The sequence below is a fragment of the Thalassophryne amazonica genome, chromosome 13 (assembly GCF_902500255.1).
Source record: "Thalassophryne amazonica chromosome 13, fThaAma1.1, whole genome shotgun sequence".
Classification (NCBI taxonomy): domain Eukaryota; kingdom Metazoa; phylum Chordata; class Actinopteri; order Batrachoidiformes; family Batrachoididae; genus Thalassophryne; species Thalassophryne amazonica.
The window spans coordinates 56,866,112-56,892,511 of NC_047115.1; the positions used below are offsets into that span (position 1 = coordinate 56,866,112).

General features: G+C 41.0%; 1 protein-coding gene across 12 annotated transcripts in view; it reads left to right on the top strand.

The window, feature by feature from the left end:
- The window catches only part of adgrb3 (adhesion G protein-coupled receptor B3), a 463,324-nt gene that overhangs the window by 258,053 nt on the left and 178,871 nt on the right, over window positions 1-26,400 (top strand). The gene's annotated exons all lie outside the window — the stretch shown is intronic.

Below are 26,400 nucleotides of genomic sequence, written 5' to 3' on the forward strand. Positions count from 1 at the left end.
TGAAAACGGCTCCTGCTACACTCTTTTGGCGTATGTCCATTCCTGCGCTGCTGGCTGTAAAGAGTCACAAAAAAAAGCTTTTTTTTTCTTCAGAATGTCATGCAATCAGCCAAAGAGGCTGAATAGGCACCCCACTGATGCTGCACAATGTTGCATCAGTGTAAATGCAAATGGCAGTCTCCGGTGTTGAGCTGCATGCAATCATTATTTTCTCAAGTATGGTGGCTGATGGGGATCACACTAGCAAATGTGGAAAAAATACAAATACAAAAAAGCACATGCATTAAGTCAGCAACAGGTAGCTGCATAAAAAATGTCATGCAAATTGAAGAACGCTTGCAAACAGAAACTACAAACATGATCTACAGCATGTGAAATAATTCAATTTGATAATGTGTCTGCTGCAAATACAGAGAGCGCATGCAAACATAGAAATGCTCTGCTGATCTCCACAACACAGCAGAGGCATGCACAACAGAAGGGTCTGCCTGGATGACTTTGACTAATGTCTGCAGTTCAATGCATTGCAAATAAATTAATAAAACATGCAAATATAGCTGGCATAAAAGTAAAATTATGAATAAAGTAAAGGCCCAGACCCACTGGGGAGGGGATTAATTGCGTATGAATTGAGTATACAAATGTTGGGCGTTCGTTGTCGTCTGCAACAAAAGTGGCCAAAAATGACAGACGTCTCAGTATGAATTACGGATATATTAATAATGTACAGCGAATATATGACAAATGCATGTATTGAGCAAACGGATCGGATGCATTGCGATTATCACGGAAGTATTGCAGATATATTGACAATGCATTGCGCAACACGTGCGCAATGCATTGTCAACAGGGCGAGTGGTGACGTCAGTGGATTGCATCAGAGCGCAGCTCATCTGAACGATTATAACAAGAAGTTAAAAATCTGTTATAAACATAGGAATAAATACTGTAACAGCTGCAGACAAGAAGGAATAAACACGCAACTGTTTTATCAAGCCTTGACAATGTAAACAAGTCAAATAATTACCTTTTTAGACGGCTCAAAATGCTTCCTGCAGCTTGTTAGGCACGCACGATGACCCTTTGTGATTCAGGAAATGATTAGAGCCATTTTCAACAGCGAACTTGCAAAAAACATGATTAATCCGCCACAAAATAATTATTTTATATACACAGTGTCCAGCGCAGAGCGCGTGGCAGCCAGTAGAACAAAGAACGGCATCCAGCTGGTAACACAGTGGGTGGGATCATCAGGACACAGGTCGTGCTGCTGCGTGAAGAAAAACATGCTCCTGTCAGTGCGCATTTATGTTGTTGGATGGCGTTTTTGGGATCCATAACTACATCTGTACATTTTCCACAGGTGGACTGGCACTGACTGCAGGTATGTGATGTCTGCCAGGTACTTTAGGGTTTTACTGGAGTGGTTGTTGTTGTGCATTCGCAAACTGTCCTGCAAATCAGATGCAAAGCTGATGTATACATTGGCTTTTATTCGTGGCCACTCTGTATGCATTCACTACATCTTGTTGTAGTTCATGATGTGGACGTGATAGGCATGGTATATATCCATTTTACAGACCGTCCCAGTCCACTGCCAAGCTGCAATACCCCGTCAGTTGCGGATATCAGTGGATAACAGCGGATATACAGCGCATAGATTGAGTATGTATTGTGTATGTATTGAGTATGTAAGGCGGATGTCATCCGCAGCCAAAATTTTGCCCAGCTCAAAAATCCTGACAACGGAAAAACGTGCCTCTGCGGATAATTGCAGACGTGTGCGGTTGTTGGCCGACTCATACAAGCATGTTTCATGGATATACATTTAGCGAATATGAACCAATTCTGTGCGCAATTCATACGCAAATCATCCTAAATGCCAGTGGGCCTGGTCCCACTGGGGAGAGGATTAATTGCGCATTAATTGAGTATACAAAGTACGGGCGTTCGTTGTCGTCCGCAACAAAAATGGGCCAAAAATGGCAAATGTCCCAGTATGAATTACGGATACATTAATAATATATAGCGATTATATGATGAACAATCATGGTTGTATAACGCATGTAGTGAGGAAACGGATCCGACGCATTGCGATTTTCATGACAGTATTACGGGTGTATTATGAATGCATTGCGCACGTGTTGTGCGTGCACGGCATCTGCATTGCGGTCATAAAAGAAGTGCACTCGCTCCTTTCGGCATCACTATTCACACCAATAATACAGCCTTTGGAGCAATAGCTGGACTTGGACAAGTTGACTGGAGTAAAGAAGCAGTGAACAGGGTGAGTGGTGACGTCAGCGGATGGCATCAGAGCGCAGCTTGTCTGAACGATTATAACAAGAAGTTAAATCTGTTATAAACAGGAATAAATACTGTAACAGCTGCAGACAAGAAGGAAAAAACACGCAACTATTTTATCAAGCCTTGACAATGTAAACAAGTTAAATAATTACCTTTTTAGACGGCTCAAAATGCTTTCTGCAGCTTGTCAGCTGTTCGGCCCAGCTGCAGCTTCCTCTGTGATTCAGAAGGTGATTAGAGCAATTTTCAACAGCCAATTTGCACAATAAAATGATTAATCCACCACAAAATAATTATTTTATATACACAGCATCCAGCACAGAGTGTGTGGCAGCCGGTAGAACAAAGAACAGCGTCCAGCTGTGAACACAGAGCATCAGATGCAAAGCAGACATAATAAAAATGCTTTATTTGTGGCCAATCTGTATGCAGTTGCTACAGCTTATTTTAGTTTGTGATGTGGACATGATGGGCACGCAAAATATCCGTTTTACACACTGTCCCAGTCCGCTGCCAAGCCGCAAATCCCTGTCAGTTGCGGATATCAGCAGATGACGGCGAATATACAGCGCATAGATTGAGTATGTTTGTGTATGTATTGTATATGTATGGAGTATGTAAGGCGGATGTTATCCGCAGCCAAAATTTTGTGCAGCTCAAAAATCCTGGCAATGGAAAAACGTGCCTCTGCAGATAATTACGGACGTGTGCGGATGTCGGCCGACTCATACAAGCATGTTTCACACATATTGTGGATGTTAAGCAAATATGAACCAATTTTGTGCGCACTTCATATGCAAATCCTCCTAAACGCCAGTGGGACCGGGCCCTAAGTAAATAAATGTACTCAGTTTAGCCGATCAAGGAAAGAGGCAGTGTCATGATGCACTGACCTCCTGAAAGACACCACTGTTTGTGCTTTTAGTACTCCTATTGTGTTGTTACACCTTCTGAAATGCTGTGAAGTTGCAAAGGTTTTCTGTGTTTATGATTTAAAGGTACGCTGTGTGAATTTGCAGCAGATATGTTGTCAAATTAAATTGTTTTATGTGCTGCAGGATAGATTTGTTTATCTTTTTCTTCTTTATTCTTCAATTTGCAAGATGTTTTTTGATGCAACTACCGGTTCTAGAATTGATGTAGATGTATTTTTGCTATTGCTGGTGTTGTCTTGATTTGGAAGAGTTGTGGCCCCTGTTGGCCACCATACTAATTAGTATTTATTACATCTTAAATTTTCACTCATGGAATGGAGCCATATCTTTAACCTGGTGCAAAGCAGAGCACAGCAGAAATGTGTTAACCTACAAAACGTGAATCAGCTGCAAATGGTGCATTATCTGCAAAATGTCAATACTGAAAAAATATCTCCCGAAACAACACAGGTTTCGTAAAACGTGAATTTCGTCATGATATGGTCTATGTGCTTGGCTGAGGTGCCAATGGTGCGACAATACTATCTGTCAGATTATGACTACGCGCCTCTCAGTTTCATTACACCACATGGATTCGCTCCACCCTGCAACTCGCGCACGCATTAGACTCTTTCACGTTCCCTGTTAGTGGCTGAACAGCCCAACGCTTGGTGAATTCTGCTTCATGATGATAGGAAGAGTTGACAAAGAAGGCTCAAAGAGTGACGTCGCTATGAATACTTGGCTGCCACAAGCCAGTTATCCCTGTGGAAAACTTTTCTGACACCTCCTGCTTAAAACCCAAAAAGTCAAAAGCGTCATGAGTAGGGATGGGTATCGAGAACCGGTTCCTTTCGGGTATCGTTAAGAAATGATTCGATCCACCGACATCAATAAGCTTTGTGCTTAACGATTCTGTTATCGGTCCTTCAGAGTGGCCGTTGTTTTGGCGGGTGTTTGTCAGGAAAATGATCATTTCTCTACATTGATTACAGACCCTGCAGCGGGTCCTTAATCAACTTTTCTGCAGCGCGGCTTTGCTTTGAACCTAACCAATCGAACGTGGTTCGCAGATTGAAGCAATGCTTCGGTCGATTGCTTCGTTTATTTCTTTCTTTCGCTTAATTTTCCCCCGCTAAAACCCTAAAGAGCATACGTCTGTGAGTATTGTTTACCTTTTCTATGTTAAACCGACCTGTTATGGTCTTCTGAAACAGTTGATAGATGTATTTTATAACTTAAAAACGGGAGCGATGCTAACGCGTTAGCATGTCTATGGCATTTTCAATGTTAAAAGTTAGCATTTAGCAATTGCAGCCGTCATCACGTTCGGGTGGATTTGTTTTCAAATTGTAATATTCCTTAAATTTATTTTTGCTTATATATTAATAATCTAATGATTATTATATACAATTTTAGAGAAAGAGACAAAAAGAACCTGAATAGAAACACAACAGAAAATATATAATAGCAACTAACTAACATAAATAAATAAATACATACAGAAATAAGTGTTTCCTGTGAACACCTAGTGACTCTCACACCTCCATTTCATCCCTGTCTTATTTAAGTTTAATGACAGTTTGTTTCTGTCAAACCATATTTTCAGTTTGTTAATTTCTTCAGTGATTTCCTCCAGAACTTTCTGCCAAACTAGAAAACTGCTGCATCCTAATAAGAGCAGAATACTACTGGAATGAATCTGAATAAGGAAAGTTGTATTTTTTTATTCTCACCTAAATGGATGCTGCACTCACTCCAGTTTATTGTCTGGAATAGTCCCAGATTGCATTTCAGAGCTTCTAGAATTCAAACATTTGCAGGTGGTGTTGGGGGGTAATTTTGGGTTTCAGCTTTTTTGTTTTTGACCACTTTCATCCCTGAATATGAGTCGTGAGTCACTTTTGTGTGGATTAAAGTTACTAACTGGGACTCCTGTCTCGTTGCGAGAAAGAAAACAGAATCGTCCTCTGTTCTGTTCACACAGCTCCAAATGTTGCGCGGCTCTCTGACGAGTCAAGATAGAACAATAGAATTCAGTATGATAACTTCAAAGCGAAACACAGTTTTGTTTATTTTATTTATGTCCAGAGATCAAGGATAGAGTGACTAATTTCATATTTATTTACTTTAAGACTCAAGGAAATACATAGAAAACCTGTAAAGCCTACTTTTAGTACAAAATTCACGAGGTATCAATAAGGGAATCGATAAGGAATCGGATTGATAAGCAGAATCGATAATGGCATCGATATCAATAAAACCTTATCAATACCCATCCCTAGTCATGAGGCCCCGCTTTCACGGTCTGTATTCATTCTGAAAATCAAGATCAAGTGAGCTTTTGCCCTTCTGCTCCACGGGAGGTTTCTGTCCTCCCTGAGCTCGCCTTAGGACACCTGTGTTACTGTTGACAGGTGTACCACCCCAGGAAACTCCCCACTTGCCACTGTCCCCGGAGCAGGTCACTCCCTGTGGGGCTGAGCGCTTGACACCAGAAGCGAGAGCCCGAGTGCCTCCGGGTGACCCCCCCCCCCCCAAAAAAAGCATTGTGTGGAAAAAGGGTTTGCGATCAAGATTTCCTGAAGTAATTTACCTGTAAACTGAAATCCGTAGGGGAAACCGTGGCACAGTGGATCAGAAATGTTGTTTTGTGCAGCGTAAACACATTATGCATAGGTTTAGGTCATTCTGTTGTGAATTTAATACGGCAAGTTATTGTTTAGAAGGCTGTGTTATTTATGTCTCCCCAAGTGTAATGTACAGGTGTTTAAAATTAATTTTAAAAAGTTTGATTCACTGAGCCCCAGACACTGATTCACTGTGCCCCCCTGAATTAGTGTCCGGGGCTCAGTGAATAAACTTAGAATATAATGAAAAAATACATGATTATAAAGATTTCTTCAAAATGATTAATATATACTGATACATATACAAACTATAATCCAGCAAACCAGCTATGTAATGTGTGTCTTATATAGTGATATACGTAAGTCCTTTAGAAACTATTATAAATATAACTGTCATAATTTCAAACAGTTGTTTATATACACAAATTATAGAAATAATTCATGGAAAAATAAATGTATAAGCTTCAACAATTAACAGTTATCATCCACTTGATACTGGGGCTTAGTAAATCACTTTCGAGACTGATTCACTGTGCCCCGGGTGCATGTGAGACACATGAGTCATGTTATCAAATAGCTGATAGTCTGGAGAAGACATAACACATGCTCATCAGTTGGAAGGGGGAGTCTTCTAACGAAACAATTTTTTGGGCCACCTTTCCTCTGTTGTGAGAAATAAATACAAAGACTCTGACATCCACAAAATTTACTTTTGATAGAAAAAAAAATCTACTTTTGCAGCTATAGCTACTGAATCACTGTACCCCGGGATTAAACTACTTAAACCGAAAGAAAATACAGTATATATCATAAATGATATTCACATGTTGCAACTTATGTTTTGCGACACCTGTGTTCATGTTTGTGGGATATTTTATTCACAGTTTGCAGCAAAATTATTAAATGTTTGCGGATAGTCACGGTTTGTGTAAATTTTCATTAATGGTTTGCAAATAATTCACAATTTGTAGCAGATTCACATTTTGGAGGTCAACAACTGTCATTGGCACCACTGGTAGTGCACAGCTGATGTGGTAGTTGTTATCACGCCTAGTGCCTGCTGTCTTTAAATTGCAATTGCACTTGTATTTGTGCACCCATGAGTGTTTTGGTCAAGTGTAATGCCCGTGCATTGTTATCAAGTGACAGCAGAACACATTTACGCCATAAACTAGCAACAGCCTGGTTTAAAGGGCATATATTACTCCACTTAACACTAATCTTTTAAAAAATTATATCCCAGATTATAAATCATTGCTTTACTCTTTAATTTGAGCAAGTTCTGATAATGCTGATAAAAGTAAAATAAGTCAGAGTGTGAAAAAATGCACAACAGATCGAAAGCCATTTTGATCCATAATCATGATGTAACGTCAGGTTCTGATTATTACCTGTCTGAAAGTCGCTCCACCTTTGTCCACAAAGGGAAAGAATAGAATCCATGGTTAGATCCATGTTTTAAAGACCAATCTCACGCTGTGCAGGGCTTCACTCAGAAAGCTGTCCCAGAAGCACCCCCCCCCCCCCCCCCCCCCATAAATAAATAAATTAATTAATTTTCCAGTTTCCTCCTCAAAATGTTATCTTGGGAAAATCTGTCCAGCTAATAAACATAACTAGTCATTTGACTACATTCTCCTAAAACACACATTTTAACCATTTTGATGTATTACTGTCAAAGTCCACAAAAAAAAAAAAAAAAAACACTAAAAAAAAATACAGTTTTCCCATTCATTTCAATATGAGGGCATCAAGGGGCGTTACCCTACATGATGTCATCAAAGCCCACATTCCTCACAGCTTCATGTTTTTGAGTGTTTATCAGCAGCAGGTGAAATCAGGCTAAATTTCCCATGTTATGACTTAATTTCTCAGGGCATATAAAACGCAGTACATCAGTATTTTCATCATTCTTTATTTATTTCAAATAGTCAGCTCATTTTATTTACTGGTGATACGCACTTTAAAGGACATGTCACGTGTTTTAACATCAAAGCAACACAACATCAAAGTACTCATGACTGTGTGTCCCTGCGCTCACATGCGCTCTTAATTAGTGGTTTCTGATGGGTTTTTTTTATTCCTCTCCCGAAGTGAGGAAATAGGTGCATTTCGGAAAACATCTCACTCTGCAATTCTCTGCATTTCTCTGCATGTGACATAGTTAAGAGCAAAACAAAAACATCCCAGACAGAGACAGACAGAGGGAAACAAATGCAGTTCTGTCTGATAACGAAGCTTTGGAGCTTTTCTTTGAAAGCAGTGGCTCAGATTTACAGAGGAGACGACACACTTCACCCCAAAATGCTTAACTTTTTCAGAGTCTGTTGGATTTGGAACTTAAAGTGTCGTGATGATGACTATCTAATGTGCCACGATCCTGACAGATGTTGAGTGTGATCGGACATTATGCGCGTGCGACCAGAACCCAGTGGTGGGTACAGATAACCTAAAAGTTAACTTCGATAACAGATAATCAGATAATTGAAAAGTTATCTTTTATAAAGCTAAACTGATAAACAGATAAAAGAATTATTGGAAGCTACAGATAACCGATAACTGATAACTTTTTGCATTGACTAGGGGGGCGCACGCCGCACGGCCACATTGGATTACACTAACGGCTTAATACTTTTGAATCTCAGCACTGCAGGCTCTGCTGCTGGGTAAAGGTTAAGTCACAAACACAAAAAGGAATGCACAAAAAATAAAACCCCAAACACTGTCATTATCTTCATCAAAAGCAGTAAATCGCAGTATTAGAAGTCAGTTTACATTAAACCGTTTACGGAGCTATGGCTCATATTATGTTCACAAAACAAATGCACAAAAATAGACTTTTGAGCTGCTTACATACCGTTTTTGTTCACAGTGTAACTTCTTTGAGCTTGTTCTCCACCAAGTGTTGCAACAGCAGCAGTCTTGCCAGATACCCCCCACTTGATCCAGGCTCCACATCCTCAGGCCATGGAACACAAACGTTTTCCTCACTCATTTTCCAAAAAACCACCATAAACTCACTACTCACAGAAAAACAATAATGCTGGCTTGTTCACTTGCTCGCTACTAAACATGACATGCGGGTTAAAATGGCTGTTATGCTGTTTTAACCCGCATGTCAGCTGTTTATTGCCACTTAATGGACGTGGAATGTTTCCGTGATTACACACACATATACATATATATATAAGATTTTTCACAGTTACATACAACACTTATTGACATTTTTAACAGGCTGCGTTTATGACTAATTGCTGCAGGTGCACAAAACCTTCTCACAGCTGCTGTTTTTATTGTGACTGCATCAAAATGAAGTTATCACTTAAAAACGAGTCATCATAACACAACATCACACTTGTGTAAACGTTTTAATTAATCTGTGCCTCAGTTCTTAACATTAGCAGCTTCTAGTAACTACGTCACCTGTTAGAAACACCCGAGTACTCACGAGTACTTTGTTTTAGGAAATCTCCGTAGCTGTTTCCTCCGAATGCTGTATACTTTGAAACCAGTCACAGAAGTGCACAAAGTGATCCCGGTGGATCACCGGATGGTCACTAACAGCCTAAATCTAAATTGTTATGATTTCAGTGGAACATGTCGTTTAAAGACAAGCATACAGATTTTCTGATATTTGCAAGTCACAATATTAATAGAAACATGATGAAAAGTTGCTTCGGATGAAACAATGTTTGTTGAAAACAAACATTAACAATGTAACTAAAATAAAGAAAAATGGGAAAATAGACATTTCTGATTTGTACCATATATTTATGCTCTTTTTCCTCCCCTTGGTTGGCAGGAGGACAGCACCACTAAAAAATTCACTTGTTATTGTGTCAGAGTGAACCACAATTTAGTGCAAGCATTTCTGCTTTGGCTTGCAGTGAACAGCTTTATATCTTAGTGTTAAAAAAGCTCTGTGTGCCTCCAAGTAGAACGTCCTGAGGACTTTCGTCTTCCTTGTAATCAGACATTTGCCTGCTTTCAAAGACCTGCTCAACCAGATATGCATTGTGTGTATGATGCTTGGACTGGCTGTGGTCAGCCAGTGCTGCAGCTGCCGCCGTGTGCATCCTGTGACCGCTGAGCATGCATGCCGTGCGACCGCTGCGTGTGCATAACATTCAGTGGCGTTTGACGTAATGTGTCGTCTGCTTCTTCCTGGCCAGAGTTTTATCAATTTCGTCTCTATTTTCTTGTATTTTTTCATGGATTTGGAATGTCCAGCCTGTCACACAGATGGTGTGTGCTTTGTGTGCACGTGCCGTGTGCATGTTAAGGGGAGACCAGGGCAACAAAGGAAGTTGAGTGGTGAGTGTTGCGAACATGACCAAATCACTCACCTCCCCCCTTGTACGTGGCGGCAACTATGTGGCATGTTTGTGGCAGAGAGTGGTTACATGCACTTCAAAACGCCAAACACGCACCATCTGTGTGAGATGGACTTAAGTAAGTTCTTCCAGCTTCACCTTTCTTCACTCAGGGTCACTACAGCAGATCCATATTGGATCCATGTTGATTTTGGATAAGATTCATGCAGGGGGTCATTCTTGATGCAACTGCACATTTTCAAGTGCGCTGACCATTCGGCCACTATGCTGCACAAAGTTCTCAAGGTACAGATAAGTTAGAAGAAGCTTGTGTTAGCCAAATTGTCAAAATGCTGGACATTGGCAGCCATGCGTTCACTGATTTCCAACATCTGTTCCACATGTCCGTGGGAACCTTCAGCTCCCTTTGCCAGTTGCATTCTGAAGGAATGTCCTCTATGAATCAAACATTATTAATTTTACAAACAGATTTGCAACAGATGACAGTGCCGCTGTAGCTGATCTTCAGCATCAAAGCTCAGTGACTTTTTTTGCTTTGTTAATTGTCTGTCTAATCCAGATGTGAAAAAATTAGCAAAACAACACGATACTAAGCCGAGACGACCCTTTGCTTTGTTCCCCCATCTGAGAAGAATGCATGCCTCCTTTCAGCCCTTTTCAACATGCAGTGATGTATTTCCTGACAACACCTGGCAGCTCGCAGCTGGCGCAGCGATCAGAAGAAAAAAAATGGCCCTGGAGTTTGTGAGAACAAAAACATAAAGAAGTCTGTTTTTAGGCAAAAAATAGAAAGTGGAAAACATGATCATGAAGACTCATGAGGATACAGTCATCTAAAGGGGTGCGGTTAACGCAGATCTTTTGAAGGGAATAAAGGGAGAAGGTTGAGGAGAGCACACACACAAAATTCAGATAAAGGCGCCACGACCCGGATCACGTCTGTCCTCTCAGAAGCCCGGTTGTAACGGTTTGATCAGAACGGACAACGACAGCACCACAGGCGCAGTTGGCTGGAAATGTTGCACACTGGGTAGGATAAAGTTGTCTGGATTTTCATTTCCTCCACAAACTGCAACAGTCCATTCACAGATGCCTTACCTGCGGCAAAGTTATAGAGAGCGAGATTTACTGACGTGACATTAGCTTTTTGGCTCGGCATTACTTTAACAGCTAATAACTATTTGAGACTATGGAGCTATTTCCAGCTGGTAGCGTACAGTGTGAAAAATTTAAAAGCTTTACTGAATAAGGGCATCATATACACATCAAGGTCATACTTGATATATTCAGATTACACTCTGTGATGATGATACAAACTCATTTGTGCAAAATAATCACATTCATAAAATAATACTTGTGTTTCTTAAAGAAGATTTTACCACAATTTGTCGCTTTTCCGACACTTAAAATAGAGCTGCCTGACTTCCACCGGAGAACATGTGCCTTTCATGTTCGTATAAATAGCTCTGGAACACTAGACAAGTGCAATTATGAACATGTGGAAGGCATATTCATGTCTGAGCCGGCGCTGGCCACTGGAAAAGAGACCGTGACGAACATAGTTCAGGTCAGGTCAAGTTATTTGTAAAGCCATTAATCACAGTTTCTGTTTCCGGAGGGTTTCACCAAGCCCGCATTATGAAACACAGAAAACAACTCTGCCCAACCTCCGACCTGTAATTAGATCAAGGTCGGACCTCAAAGAACCTCAATGAGAAAATCAGAACATGCCTCTGAGACAAAAAAAAGATGGTGTAAACATTCAAAGATTAATAATGCAATAAAGCTGAGATGTGTAGGTGAGTGTTAAAGGTGGCACTGCTAATTCATTCATCATCATCATCAATTTTATTTATATAGCGCCAAATCACAACAAACAGTTGCCCCAAGGCGCTTTATATTGTAAGGCAAGGCCATACAATAATTACGTAAAAACCCCAACGGTCAAAATGACCCCCTGTGAGCAAGCACTTGGCGACAGTGGGAAGGAAAAACTCTCTTTAACAGGAAGAATCTCCAGCAGAACCAGGCTCAGGGAGGGGCAGTCTTCTGCTGGGACTGGTTGGGGCTGAGGGAGAGAACCAAGAAAAAGACATGCTGTGGAGGGATGCAGAGATCAATCACTAATGATTAAATGCAGAGTGGTGCATACAGAGCAAAAATCACGATGAGGACGACGAGCATGCAGATGAGCTTCCCTGAGACGGTTTCTGACAGTTTGTGCAGAAATTCTTTGGTTATGCAAACCGATTGTTTCAGCAGCTGTCCGAGTGGCCTGTCTCAGACGATCTTGGAGGTGAACATGCTGGATGTGGAGGTCCGGTGCTGGTGTGGTTACACGTGGTCTGCGGTTGTGAGGCTGGTTGGATGTACTGCCAAATTCTCTGAAACGCCTTTGGAGACGGCTTATGGTAGAGAAATGAACATTCAATACATGAGCAACAGCTCTGGTTTGACATTCCTGCTGTCAGCATGCCAACTGCACGCTCCCTCAAATCATGCAACATCTGTGGCATTGTGCTGTGTGATAAAACTGCACCTTTCAGAGTGGCCTTTTATTGTGGGCAGTCTAAGGCCACCAGCGCACTAATCATGGGGTCTAATCTGCATCTTGATATGGCACACCTGTGGTGATATTGTGTATGTGGAAAAAGTTTTAGATCTTTGAGTTCATCTCATACAAATGGGAGCAAAACCAAAAGTGTTGCGTTTATATTTTTGTTGAGTGTATATGGATTTGAATCACGTGCGATTACATCAGCCAACCTGAGTTTTTCCACGCCTGTCGGTTGCGTCCATTCGCCTGTGGGCAGGTTTTGAGTGAGGAGTGGTCCAGCCCTCTCGTCTTTTTTTTCATTGTTCAGGAATGGCTCAGAGACTGGTGCTTTGCTTTATCAAAATTTTTCAGAAACTGTGAAGCACATCGAAGTGGACACCATTCGAGGGGAAGGAAAGACGTTGCGGACAGATTTGCGCGTCGGCAGCCAGCCGCTCATGGCGCGGTGCCACAGCAAAACACCTCCGTGTTGATAACCATTCGTAAGATTCAGCAGTTTTCGATGGCTTTCAGTCGAGTGAGTATCCGAGAAATTGTTTAACAGCTGGGCATGTTCAAACTTGTCCTGTAATGCTTCCAATGGAGGTGTTTTTGCTGTGGCGCCGCGCGATGAGCGGGCTGGGTGCCGACGCGCAAATCCGTCCGCACGTCTTTCATTACAAAATCTCCTTTAACAGTGGAATGTCCGGATAAACTGCTGATCCCGAGCTCTTCTGAGACTTCTCTGTTCTCTCACGACGTCCTGGATCAACAGAGGCTTAAATTTGGAAGTTTTCAGCTCGAAACAGGCAGACGATGGCGGCTCGGGGCGCGGCGCGCCCTGCGGCTCCGTGGGGAGTCCTTAAAGCGACAGTAACACTCCATAATCTCTCATGAGCCGTTAAAATTTTCACCGAAAACCAGCTGAATTTCTCGAATGGTGTCCACTCGGATGTGCCTCACAGTTTTGAAAAAATTTGATCAAGCAAAGTGGCGTCTCTGAGCCATTCCTGAACAATGAAAAAAAAGACGAGAGGGGTGGACCAGTGCTCACTCAAAGCCTGCCCACAGGCGAATGACGCAACCGACAGGCGTGGGAAAAACTCACGCATGCACATGAGGGTTCAAGGTTGGCTGATGTAATCGCACGTGATTCAAATCCATACAGTTTTTGAAAAAATAAAAAGGACCGTTACTTTATTGACAGACCTCGTATTATTAGACTCATTTAGCTTCGCTCAAAATGTAAATGAGTCCACTCACCACTTTAACCATACTTTAGATCTTGTTCTGACTTATGGTATGGAAATTGAAGACTTAACAGTATTCCCTGAATACCCCCTTCTGTCTGATCGTTTCTTAATAACATTTACATTTACTTTAATGGACTACCCAGCAGTGGGGAATAAGTTTCATTACAGTAGAAGTCTTTCTGAAAGCGCTGTAACTAGGTTTAAGGATATGATTCCTTCTTTGTTATGTTCTCCAATGCCATATACCAACACAGTGCAGAGGAGCTACCTAAACTCTGTGAGTGAGATAGATTATCTCGTCAATAGTTTTACATCCTCATTGAGCACAACTCTGGATGCTGTAGCTCCTCTGAAAAAAGAGAGCCTTAAAATCTGAAGTGCCTGACTCCATGGTATAACTCACAAACTCGCAGCTTAAAGCAGATAACCAATTTAGAAGATCTTCACTTAGCCTGGAAAAAGAGTCTGTTTGCTCTATAAAAAAGCCCTCCGTAAAGCTAGGACATCTTACTACTCATCACTAATTAAAGAAAATAAGAACAACCCCAGGTTTCTTTTCAGCACTGTAGCCAGGCTGACAAAGAGTCGAGCTCATTGAGCCGAGTATTCCTTTAACTTTAACTATTAATGACTTCATGACTTTCTTTGTTAATAAAATTTTAACTATTAGAGAAAAAATTACCATAACCATCCCAAGACATATTGTTTCTTTGGCTGCTTTCAGTAATGCTGGTATTTGGTTAGACTCTTTCTCTCCGATTGTTCTGTCTGAGTTATTTCATTAGTTACTTCCTCCAAACCATCAACATGTCTATTAGACCCCATTCCTACCAGGCTGCTCAAGGAAGCCCTACCATTAATTAATGCTTCGATCTTAAATATGATCAGTCTATCTTTATTAGTTGGCTATGTACCACAGGCTTTTAAGGTGGCAGTAATTAAACCTTTACTTTAAAAGCCATCACTTGACCCAGCTATCTTAGCTAATTATAGGCCAATCTCCAACCTTCTTTTCTCTCAAAAGTCTTGAAAGGGTAGTTGTAAAACAGCTAACTGATCATCTGCAGAGGAATGGTCTATTTGAAGAGTTTCAGTCAGGTTTTAGAATTCATCATAGTACAGAAACAGCATTAGTGAAGGTTACAAATGATCTTCTTATGGCCTCAGACAGTGGACTCATCTCTCTGCTTGACCTCAGTGCTGCTTTTGATACTGTTGACCATAAAATTTTATTACAGAGATTAGAGCATGCCATAGGTATTAAAGGCATTGCGCTGCGGTGGTTTGAATCATATTTATCTAATAGATTACAATTTGTTCATGTAAATGGGGAGTCTTCTTCACTGACTAAGGTTAATTATGGAGTTCCACAAGGTTCTGTGCTAGGACCAATTTTATTCACTTTATACATGGTTCCTTTAGGCAGTATTATTAGAAAGCATTGCTTAAATTTTCATTGTTACGCAGATGATACCCAGCTTTATCTATCCATGAAGCCAGAGGAAACACACCAATTAGTTAAACTGCAGGAATGTCTTACAGACATAAAGACATGGATGACCTCTAATTTCCTGCTTTTAAATTCAGATAAAACTGAAGTTATTGTACTTGGCCCACAAATCTTAGAAACATGGTGTCTAACCAGATCCTTACTCTGGATGGCATTACCCTGACCTCCAGTAATACTGTGAGAAATCTTGGAGTCATTTTTGATCAGATATGTCATTCAATGCACATATTAAACAAATATGTAGGATTGCTTTTTGCATTTGTGCAATATCTCTAAAATTAGAAAGGTCTTGTCTCAGAGTGATGCTGAAAAACTAATTCATGCATTTATTTCCTCTAGGCTGGACTATTGTAATTCAGTATTATCAGGTTGTCCTAAAAGTTCCCTGAAAAGCCTTCAGTTAATTCAAATGCTGCAGCTAGAGTACTGATGGGGACTAGAAGGAGAGAGCATATTTCACCCATAATGGCCTCTCTTCATTGGCTTCCTGTTAATTCTAGAATAGAATTTAAAATTCTTCTTCTTACTATAAGGGTTTTGAATAATCAGGTCCATCTTATCTTAGGGACCTCATAGTACCATATCAGCCCAATAGAAGCACTTCGCTCTCGACTGCAGGCTTACTTGTAGTTCCTAGGGTTTTAAGAGTAGAATGGGAGGCAGAGCCTTCAGCTTTCAGGCTCCTCTCCTGTGGAACCAGCTCCCAATTCGGATCAGGGAGACAGACACCCTCTCTACTTTTAAGATTAGGCTTAAAACTTTCCTTTTTGCTAAAGCTTATAGATATGGCTGGATCAGGTGACCCTGAACCATCCCTTAGGTTATGCTGCTATAGACTTAGACTGCTGGGGGGGTTCCCATGATGCACTGAGTGTTTCTTTCTCTTTTTGCTCTGTATGCACAACTGCATTTAATCATTAGTGATTGATCTCTGCTCTCTTCCACAGCATGTCTTTTTCCTGATTCTCTCCCCTCAGCCCCAACCAGTCCCAGCAGAAGAGTGCCCCTCCCTGAGCCTGGTTCTGCTGGAGGTTTCTTCCTGTTAAAAGGGAGTTTTTCCTTCCCACTGTCGCCAAGTGCTTGCTCACAGGGGGTCGTTTTGACCGTTGGGGTTTTTCTGTAGTTATTGTATGGCTTTTGCCTTACAATATAAAGCGCCTTGGGGCAACTGTTTGTTGTGATTTGGTGCTATATAAATAAAATTGATTTGATTTGATTTAATTACCATGGTTTAGGCCATCTAGATTTGTAATGGTAAATGTAAATCTAAATGTAAATTCGTTGGGTCAACATGATGTATTTGCGTTACTGTTACTTAATTACCATGGTTCAGGCCAACTAGATTTGTAAGGGTAAATGTAACAAAAATAAAAAGTAGGTTCCTTTGGCTGCCTCCCTTGTTTGCGCTTGGGGTTGCAACAGCAAATCTGAGCTGGATCTGCATGTTGAATTGACACAGGTTTCATGCCAGATGCCATTCCTGACCCAGCTCCACATTACATGGACAAATGTGGCAGGGGGTGGGGTTTGAATGGGGAACCTTCCATATTGAAACAAAGTGCACTAACCACTTGACCGCCAGTCCTGTGCTGTAAGGGTAGATGTAACACACTGATGTAATTTCCTTGGGGCAGTCAAACTTGTTTGTTATGATTATGAGTTACTTAATTTATTAGGGTATTTACAGCTACTTTTAAAATAGTACAGTTACATGTCAATTTAATTTTGCTGTGTTGGATCAGCATAATTTATGCAACTCAACCACTGGATTTGCTGTGGCGACCCTGAGTGCAAATAAGCGAGCAGCCAAAGGGACTTACTGTTTGTTTTTTTTTCGTTTGTTTTTTTACATTTAAGCTTACAAATCTAGTTGACCTGAACCATGGTAATTACGTAACAGCAACGCAAATTCATCATGTTGACCCAACAAATTTACATTTAGGTCACTCAACAAAATTGCTTCTGGCCAAGTTAAGGGCCCCTTCACACATAGCACGAATATAGGTAAGAATCACGGCGAAACAGCCAAAATGAGCAAACCCTGAAAACATCAAGCCGACATCGGAAGGGACACATGCTCGGACAGGAGTGCATAATACACTGGCGAAGGTTTTGTGCATGCTTGTGCGTGTGCATGAACACAGTGTGAGCAGCTAGAAAGTGTTGCACCACTGTGGAGAAAAAAAATAAAAACCACACACCATAAAAAACAAAGCAAGTATGATCCTTCTGTTTCTCTGTAGATGACCCATGGTCAGAGACATACAGTCATGAAAACACATGAATGAAGCAGTGCGCGCTTATCATGTCCACATCTGCTGGCCACGCGTGTCCAGCCAGCCCTGTGCGGGTGTCCATCAAGCAGCATGCATGCCGGAGGAGAGACACCACATCATGTGAGTGACATGACATTCAGATCACCAGCTGAGTGTTCACATGATCTGACGGTCCTTTTCCCATGGAGCAGCCTGCCGATGTACGTGCTGAGCAGCCGCTCCAGCAAAGGCGATATATGTTTTATGGATTTCTACATGAGGACAGCAAGCACACGCCTCACAATGTCGAGTTGTAATGTCATGTCCTTCAAAACACGGTACTTGTTCTCCAGCTGTGAGGTCCAGGTCCAGAGATTCCAACAGCAGCTTGCGTGGACACGCCCAATTTTTAGATCATCCGACAGAACAAAGTATTACTCTCCTTTTCTTTAATCTGTTGTTATTTTTTTTAGTTATTTGTATGAAATTGTGTATGTAGTTAGTGTAGTAATTATTTATATACCTGTCCTGGCTGTGGGCTCTGCGTTTGTAACTGTCAGTGTGTGGCAATCAGCTGAGAGGCACCTTGCTGTTCTGTGTGCGCTCAGATGTGGCTGGCCGACCCCCATGTGATCATGTCTGTACATACATATCAGCATTTAATGCAAGTGTGCCCCCGACACACGCACACACGTGTGATACGCACGCTACACATTGAGGGGGAAGCCGACACTCTGGCATGCCACATGTGTGTTGCTTGTCAACGCCACACTTGTGGGGCACTTAGATAAATTTCACAGCCAGCTCAAAAGTAGTTGCCTGCTCTCTGTTTTCATACTGACTGCGTGAATGGCACCACATTTTATAAGTGCTCCGCGAGTGGTGTTGGATGTTTGTGTGTGGCACCTAGAAATTGGCCGACACATGCCGAGAGAGGGCTCGAAGGGGCTATGACAGGGCACTCTCTGTCTTTCGGCCGCTGATGTGCACGAATGGTTGTAGCGACAGGTGTATGAGGCAACTCCAAATGGTCCACGAATGGCAAGCGGTTCCTTCTTAGTGTGCCAGCCGGCTTCAATTGTGTTACGCGTGAATGGGCCCTAACGCATTTTATTGGGTGGAAATACTTTTCATAGTTTTATTATGTTCACTGAGCAAGGTAAACTTTACGTTGTTGCATGTTATGTTAAAACTACATTATTTGAATGTGTTCACCTATAAAACTTGATTTTATTTCGTAGAAGCTACATGTTAGACTTAGGTTCATGTAACAAATAACCAGCAATGCCCATTTTTTGTTTTGTTTTGTTTTGTTTTGTTTTTTGAGTGCAGGGAATCTTCGTTGTACAGTCTTAATTTTGATGTCAATTTATTTGTGAGATGCAAGTAATTATTTGTTCTCCTTTAACACTTGTGTAACATGCACTGAATGCTCAGATCTCAGTAACCATTGACACTAGCAAGCACATTTTGGACTTAAATTTCTCAGATATCCCAGTTTCTGTTTGATGGAATTAAACATTTTCCCTGAAAATAAGGAACTCAGTGTTGGGTAGGACTATGGAAGCCAGCAGCTTAGGTGCCTTTGTTGGAGAGGAAAGGATGACTGACCTTAACTCTGCAGACGATGCTGTGATCTTTGTGGAATCAATGGGTACCCTGAATTTAGCACTTGAAAAGCTAAGTGAGGACTCTGATTGGCTGGGTTTGCGATTGTCCTGGGTCAAAACTAAGATTCAAGCTTTCAATGGCTTCCTGGACTCAGGTGTCAGTGTATCTGTATGCTGTGGAAGTGTTAAACTTGTAGAGATATTCACGTATCTTGGCAGTGACATTGATGTCTCTGGATCTTCAGTCTTTGAAACTGAGAGATATTTGGAACAAGCTTATGAAGTTACAAGGTCACTGGAGAGAAGTGTTTGGCAACGTTGATATCTTTGTTACGTGCACTGCCTGCTCAGATCAGCAGAGAGCACATTTAGGGCTTATTCAGACAGTCAAGCTCCTGTTTGATACAGTTTAATAGCAGAAGAAAGGTTCAGAATTTTAGGGTCCTGGTGTTTCCTGTCTTATTGTCTGGTTGTAACATTTGGATGCTAACTGGTGACCCAACGCTGGATGTCTTTGACACTAGGTCTCATCGGAGGATCCTTGGGTATCGCACAAATTTCTTTGTGTCAAATGAATGGTTAAATAGGGAAACCCAGATGACAAGTATCACTTTTATTGTAAATAAGCATCAGTTATGACATTTTGGCATGATCCAGCATGCAGGTGCCTCAGTGTTGAGGATTGAACAGGCAGAGAAGGCCAAGGGGATGTCCACCTTTCACCTGCCTGTGACTTTGTGGAGTTTGGTATAACCGGTTGTTTTGGGTGGTTGCCATCCAGAACCCAACATGGTTCTGTAGGGCACTGAATGTACCACCTCATGGCACCAGACCACCAGAACTAACCTGACCTGACTTTTTTTACCATTTGCCACATCTGTGGTGAATAAATCAATCAAGGAAACCTTTAAGACTGTTGTAAGGGCCCGGTCCCACTGGCGTTTAGGAAGATTTGCATATGAATTGCGCACAAAATTGGTTAATATTCGCTAAACAGCTGCAATATACTTGAAAAATGCTTGTATGAGTTGGCCGACATCCGCACATGTCCGCAATCATCCACAGAGGCACGTTTTTCCGTTGCCGGGATTTGTGAGCTGCACAAAATTTTGGTTGCGGATGACATCTGCCTTACATTGCAATACATACTCAATACATACTGAAGCTATGTGCTGTATATCCACTGTTATCCGCTGATATGCGCAACTGATGGGGATTTGCGGCTTGGCAGCAGACTGGAACAGTGTGTAAAACGGATATATAGCGTGCCTATATCATGTCCACATCACAGACAAAAATAAGTAGTAGCGAATGCATACAGATTGGCCACGAATAAAGCGTTTGTATCATGTCTGCTTTGCATCTTATGCGAATGCATAACAAACACATCACGTAAGTACTATATGTGGCAGAAGTCAACATATGTGCCAGTCAGTGCCAGTCCCGCTGTTGAGACATACGATGTAATAGCTGCTGCCATCCAACAACATACTGTAAATCCCCAGCTGCAGAGACGTCAGCCGTGGACCTCGGTTCTCTTTCAGAACTTTTATTTAACACCAACAAAAGGAAGAGTTGCCGTTACAGCCGCAACTCACGCTGAACTCTCTTTTTTCATGACTCTCTCAAAAAGAACACCGTCTCACAACCCCGAGCGGCTTCCCCCTTCCGCTCCCGAAACTCAGGAACAGTTAACCCTTGCATGACAACATGAACATCAACTCTATGATGTTCATGTTGTCCAATCAACTTGTCCAAGTCCAGCAATTGCTCCAGAGGCTGTGGTGTTGTGTGAATGGTGATGACAAAAGGTCCAAGTGCGCTTCTTTTATTATCGCAATGCAGATGCCGCACACGCACAACACATGCACGATGCATTCACAACACATCCGTAATACTGCTGTGATAATCGCAATGCGTCCGATCTGTTTCCTCAATACATGCATTATACATCCGTGAATGTTTGTCATATGTTCGCTATACATTATGAATATATCCATGATTCATACTGGGACATTTGTCATTTTTGGCCACTTTTGTTGCAGATGACAACGAACGCCCGTAATTTGTATACTCAATTCATGGGTGATTCTTTAACTACGGGCACTATTGGCCTTGTAAATGTAATTTCCACCACACCATTGCCTTACAATATAAAGCGCCTTGGGGCAGCTATTTGTTGTGATTTGGCATTATATACATGTGCTCTGATGTCACTGTTTATCTCCATAGAAACTACCCAAACAATCTTTCATACAAACTGTTTAAAGGGACATTACAGTGTTGTGGTGGAAATTACGGCAATAGTGTGGGACAACTACATTTTGTTTAAAAAAAAAATCACAACAGTTGTATGACATTGAATACCCCAATTATGTTTTGATTATTTTACTGATATTTTATTCAGAGATATTTTAAAACATTAACATTAAAAAACGTTTCTTTACCATTCATTTTTATCATTGAAGATCAAAAGTCTGGGTGTGGGACAAGCACAAAACAGCAATATTTGCATATAATGATGCTGAAAAAAGGTGAAAAAGTCATCATAGACTACTAGAACAAATTTCTTAACACACTTTCATTGTAAAGATAACTATAAAAGTGTGAAATTTCCCCTTTTTTCTGTTTTTCATACAGTATGATCAAAGGACATAATAAGTGCCCGTAGTCTAAGAATCACCCTCATGCGCAATTAATCCTCTCCCCAGTGGGACCAGGCCCTAAGGTTGAGACAAACTGGTATATTAGTGACATATATCTAGGTGATCCAATTTGTACTAGTAATGTATTGGTGATTTATGATGTATCATGTTAGCAGAGAGATGTCCTATTCAAAAAAAAAAATCTTCAGAAGGCGATAAAAAAATCATGAAAGTACAGTAATCAGAAGCTTGTTTGATAAGTTAAGTATGATGAGAGTTTTAAAATGTGAACCTCTCATTTAACATAATTCAAATGATTGTGATCTAATTGAGAAGGGAAATAGGTATTATACAAAAAAATGAGATGATACAAAAGCCAAAAACTGTAGGAAGTGACATGCGATATAGCAGATTTGAGGTAATTTCTTATCAGCCATTATGTTTTTACTTGGTTACGTTCCAAACAGCAACTGTTTCTGTCTGCTAACTTTTGAAGATGTAAATTTGCACAAATGGTTTTGCTCAGAATGTAATAAAAATGGGGCAGGCACTTACATTCACAGCCTTTATAGTGTTGTTGTACCAGGATGATGTGTTCTTTATATCTCTTGAACAAGGGCAAATACTTTACACCTCAGGTTGCAGGGAGCACTCAGAGCTACAAAATGCAGGTTAATGCAAAGCAAAATGATCATGCGTGCATCTAAGAAAGCCAAATGAGACTGATAAGTAAACCTGAACGTAAGATATATGTCAGGGCGGGCGGCTGCCCTGCACCCAGAGTGGCTGGACCTGCAAAGCAAAGTCCCAGACTAGGCTTTGGTGAAAGAGAAATCATGGTCTTTATTCCAGGCCTTGGTTCGGTACACATGTGATCAGTCAGCGAGGCAGAAGTACCAACAGGATTAGGCAGAGATGCAATCATAAACGAGCAGGGGTCAGAGGCATGAGCAAACACAGACATCTGGGATGAGGCAAGAGGCATGGTCGAGGAGTACAGAGCAGGATTCGGAACACGGCAAGACAAAAACTCAAGACTGTGAAAGGAGCTGGAAAGTGTACAAAGGCAACAATCTGGCAGGGAACTGTGAGACTGTGAGGGTTTAAATGCTGTTGGACTAATCAGGGTGTGAAACAAGGAACAAGGCGTGTTAATGAGATGCACGTGTGCAATCTAGAAAGGGGGCATGGCTAGTGGACAATGATTAAACACGGTGCAAGATAGGGAGGAAGAGAGTGCCAAAGTGGAGTGATGAAGGCTACAGAGATACATAGACAGGTGCAAAGAGGTGAGTGAGAGAGAGACATGATGGCAGGTGCAGGGCGTGGAGTGAACATAATAAGATGGGGTGGGGACGAGGACATGATGGCAGGTGCATGGAGAGCCATGGAAACAGACAAAAATGGGAAAAACTGAGAACCGAGCTACAAGAGAACTGAGGGCAGAATATAATACAACCATGAAGAGGAACTTGAACAGAGCATGAATCAAAAACTAAAAGAACCAAGAGATAATAAGTACAAAAGACAAAACTACATAAGAACTGATCAGAGACATAATAGGAACGTAAACACAAAGACAAAACTAAACTGGAACTGACTAATGACGGAAGAATACAATAAAGATAACCAAGCAAAGACAAAATAATGAACAGAAAGCAAAACCTGATATTGAAGTACAACAAAAAATGACAGAAAGAAAAACAGGAAAAATAAACAGATGATAAGTAAATGAAAACACAACCTGACAAAACACAACTGAACAATGGCTAAACTGTAAAAGTAACAAAGAATCAAAGTGACAAAGCAAAATGGAACATGGACTAACCACTTGATGAAAATAACTAATAAATCAATGCTGCGGCAGACAGTGAGTAAAGAAAGGGGAAAAAATGGAATCAAAGGCCTCATCCGGACCAAAATGTGACAATATAAGTAAACCTGAATATTGTTTGTTTCTTCAGTGGATGAATTTAAAACTCCAACTCCGGTAATACTTCTGTAACTGTTTTTAGCTACATGGTCATAGTCAGGAGACAGATTTGGCCTTCAGCGGTGAAAGAATATCTGTCTAAAATTCATTTTCAGCTGTGGCTGAGTACAGTTTGGGGTTTTTCTTCACATTGTGAACTTGGCTGACATGCCATGACTCTGTGGTATCTAGTTTTGCTTTTCTTCAGGCACATCTCCACTGACCTGTATTTCATTTTTCAACCAACATCACCAGTGATACAAAATCAGAACCTATGCAGAGTCACAACAAAAGTATCATCTTTCCATCTGACATCACCCACGCCTGTCAAAGGCAAGCTGCAGAGGAAGCAATTCCAAACATGTCAAAATAAATATGCCTATCCAATGCAAGTGCAATGTAATATTTAGGTGTAAATCACTTTTTCATGTATACATGTAGTCATAGCGAGGAAAAAATGAAATGCAGTGACATGTTACGAAGGAAAGTAAACTCCTTTTTTCCACCTCAGTCATGCAATGAGCAGCAAAAATGCTTGTGGGTACATAATTTGTTATTATTAGATGGTTTGTGAGTGTGGTTTTTTTTTTATTATTATTATTATTGCCGCTAATTAACTGCATTTAGACAAAAGAAAAACAATGAAAGTGAGCTCTAGATTCATAGTTTGGGCACTTTGCATCTCCCAGAATCACAGAGTTCATCTTAAAATTTTAGTATTGTATAATACTACAAATATACCACACAGCTGTAGGCTATTAAAAGTAGGCCCGGCACCAGAAAAAAAAATATTAAGGGGGCGATGAGTTTATCACAGGGGCGGGTCCCCCCCCCCCAAAAAAAAGTGCGCACCGGAGGGTACCTGCCTCTGAGCGTGCGTAATGAATTGGGTGTGCTCCTAGAAAGCTTGTGTATTTAGGCTACACCGTTGTAAGAGACTGACTGAGTAAGAGTAAAGAGTGATGACAGTATTTTTTAATTATTATTTGAAGTATAGACCCTCGGTCAAATGATCTCCTGCATACCACAAAACCAAACCAACAACTGATCTGAGAAACGACACGAGACAGTAGATTAACCCCACATACAGCCCTCCATCACAAGCGCAAACACAACGCAATTGGGCATGGCCGTACAACGGGTCAAAGATAAACCTTTCATGTAGATATACAGTGGTCCTCATTTATAGCGGGAGTTACGTTCTAAAAATAGCCCGCAATAGGCGAAATCTGCGAAGTAGTCAGCGTTATTTTTTACAATTCTTATAGACGTTTTAAGGCTGTAAAACCCCTCACTACACACTTTATACACTTTTCTCAAACAGGCATTAACATTTTCTCACTTTTCTCTTGTGTGTAAACACTCTCAAAGTTCAAACCTTAGTAGAAAAATAAGACCAACCTGTTTTCAGGCACAAACAGTTGTTTGAGAATAAAAATAGAACGTTTTCCTATAAATAATCATGATGGCTTTTAGAACTAACGAATTTAATTTTAACGATCAACCTATGAGGTTGGACACATAAGAAAATTAAGTGACTGACCAGTATTACACAGTTCTTCTGATCGCACCTCTTCGTTGGGCACCACTGAGGGCCCAGACATAATAAAAATGCTTTATTTGTGGCCAATCTGTATGCAGTTGCTACAGCTTATTTTAGTTTGTGATGTGGACATGATGGGCACGCAAAATATCCGTTTTACACACTGTCCCAGTCCGCTGCCAAGCCGCAAATCCCTGTCAGTTGCGGATATCAGCAGATGACGGCGAATATACAGCGCATAGATTGAGTATGTTTGTGTATGTATTGTATATGTATGGAGTATGTAAGGCGGATGTTATCCGCAGCCAAAATTTTGTGCAGCTCAAAAATCCTGGCAATGGAAAAACGTGCCTCTGCAGATAATTACGGACGTGTGCGGATGTCGGCCGACTCATACAAGCATGTTTCACACATATTGTGGATGTTAAGCAAATATGAACCAATTTTGTGCGCACTTCATATGCAAATCCTCCTAAACGCCAGTGGGACCGGGCCCTAAGTAAATAAATGTACTCAGTTTAGCCGATCAAGGAAAGAGTGCAGTGTCATGATGCACTGACCTCCTGAAAGACACCACTGTTTGTGCTTTTAGTACTCCTATTGTGTTGTTACACCTTCTGAAATGCTGTGAAGTTGCAAAGGTTTTCTGTGTTTATGATTTAAAGGTACGCTGTGTGAATTTGCAGCAGATATGTTGTCAAATTAAATTGTTTTATGTGCTGCAGGATAGATTTGTTTATCTTTTTCTTCTTTATTCTTCAATTTGCAAGATGTTTTTTGATGCAACTACCGGTTCTAGAATTGATGTAGATGTATTTTTGCTATTGCTGGTGTTGTCTTGATTTGGAAGAGTTGTGGCCCCTGTTGGCCACCATACTAATTAGTATTTAT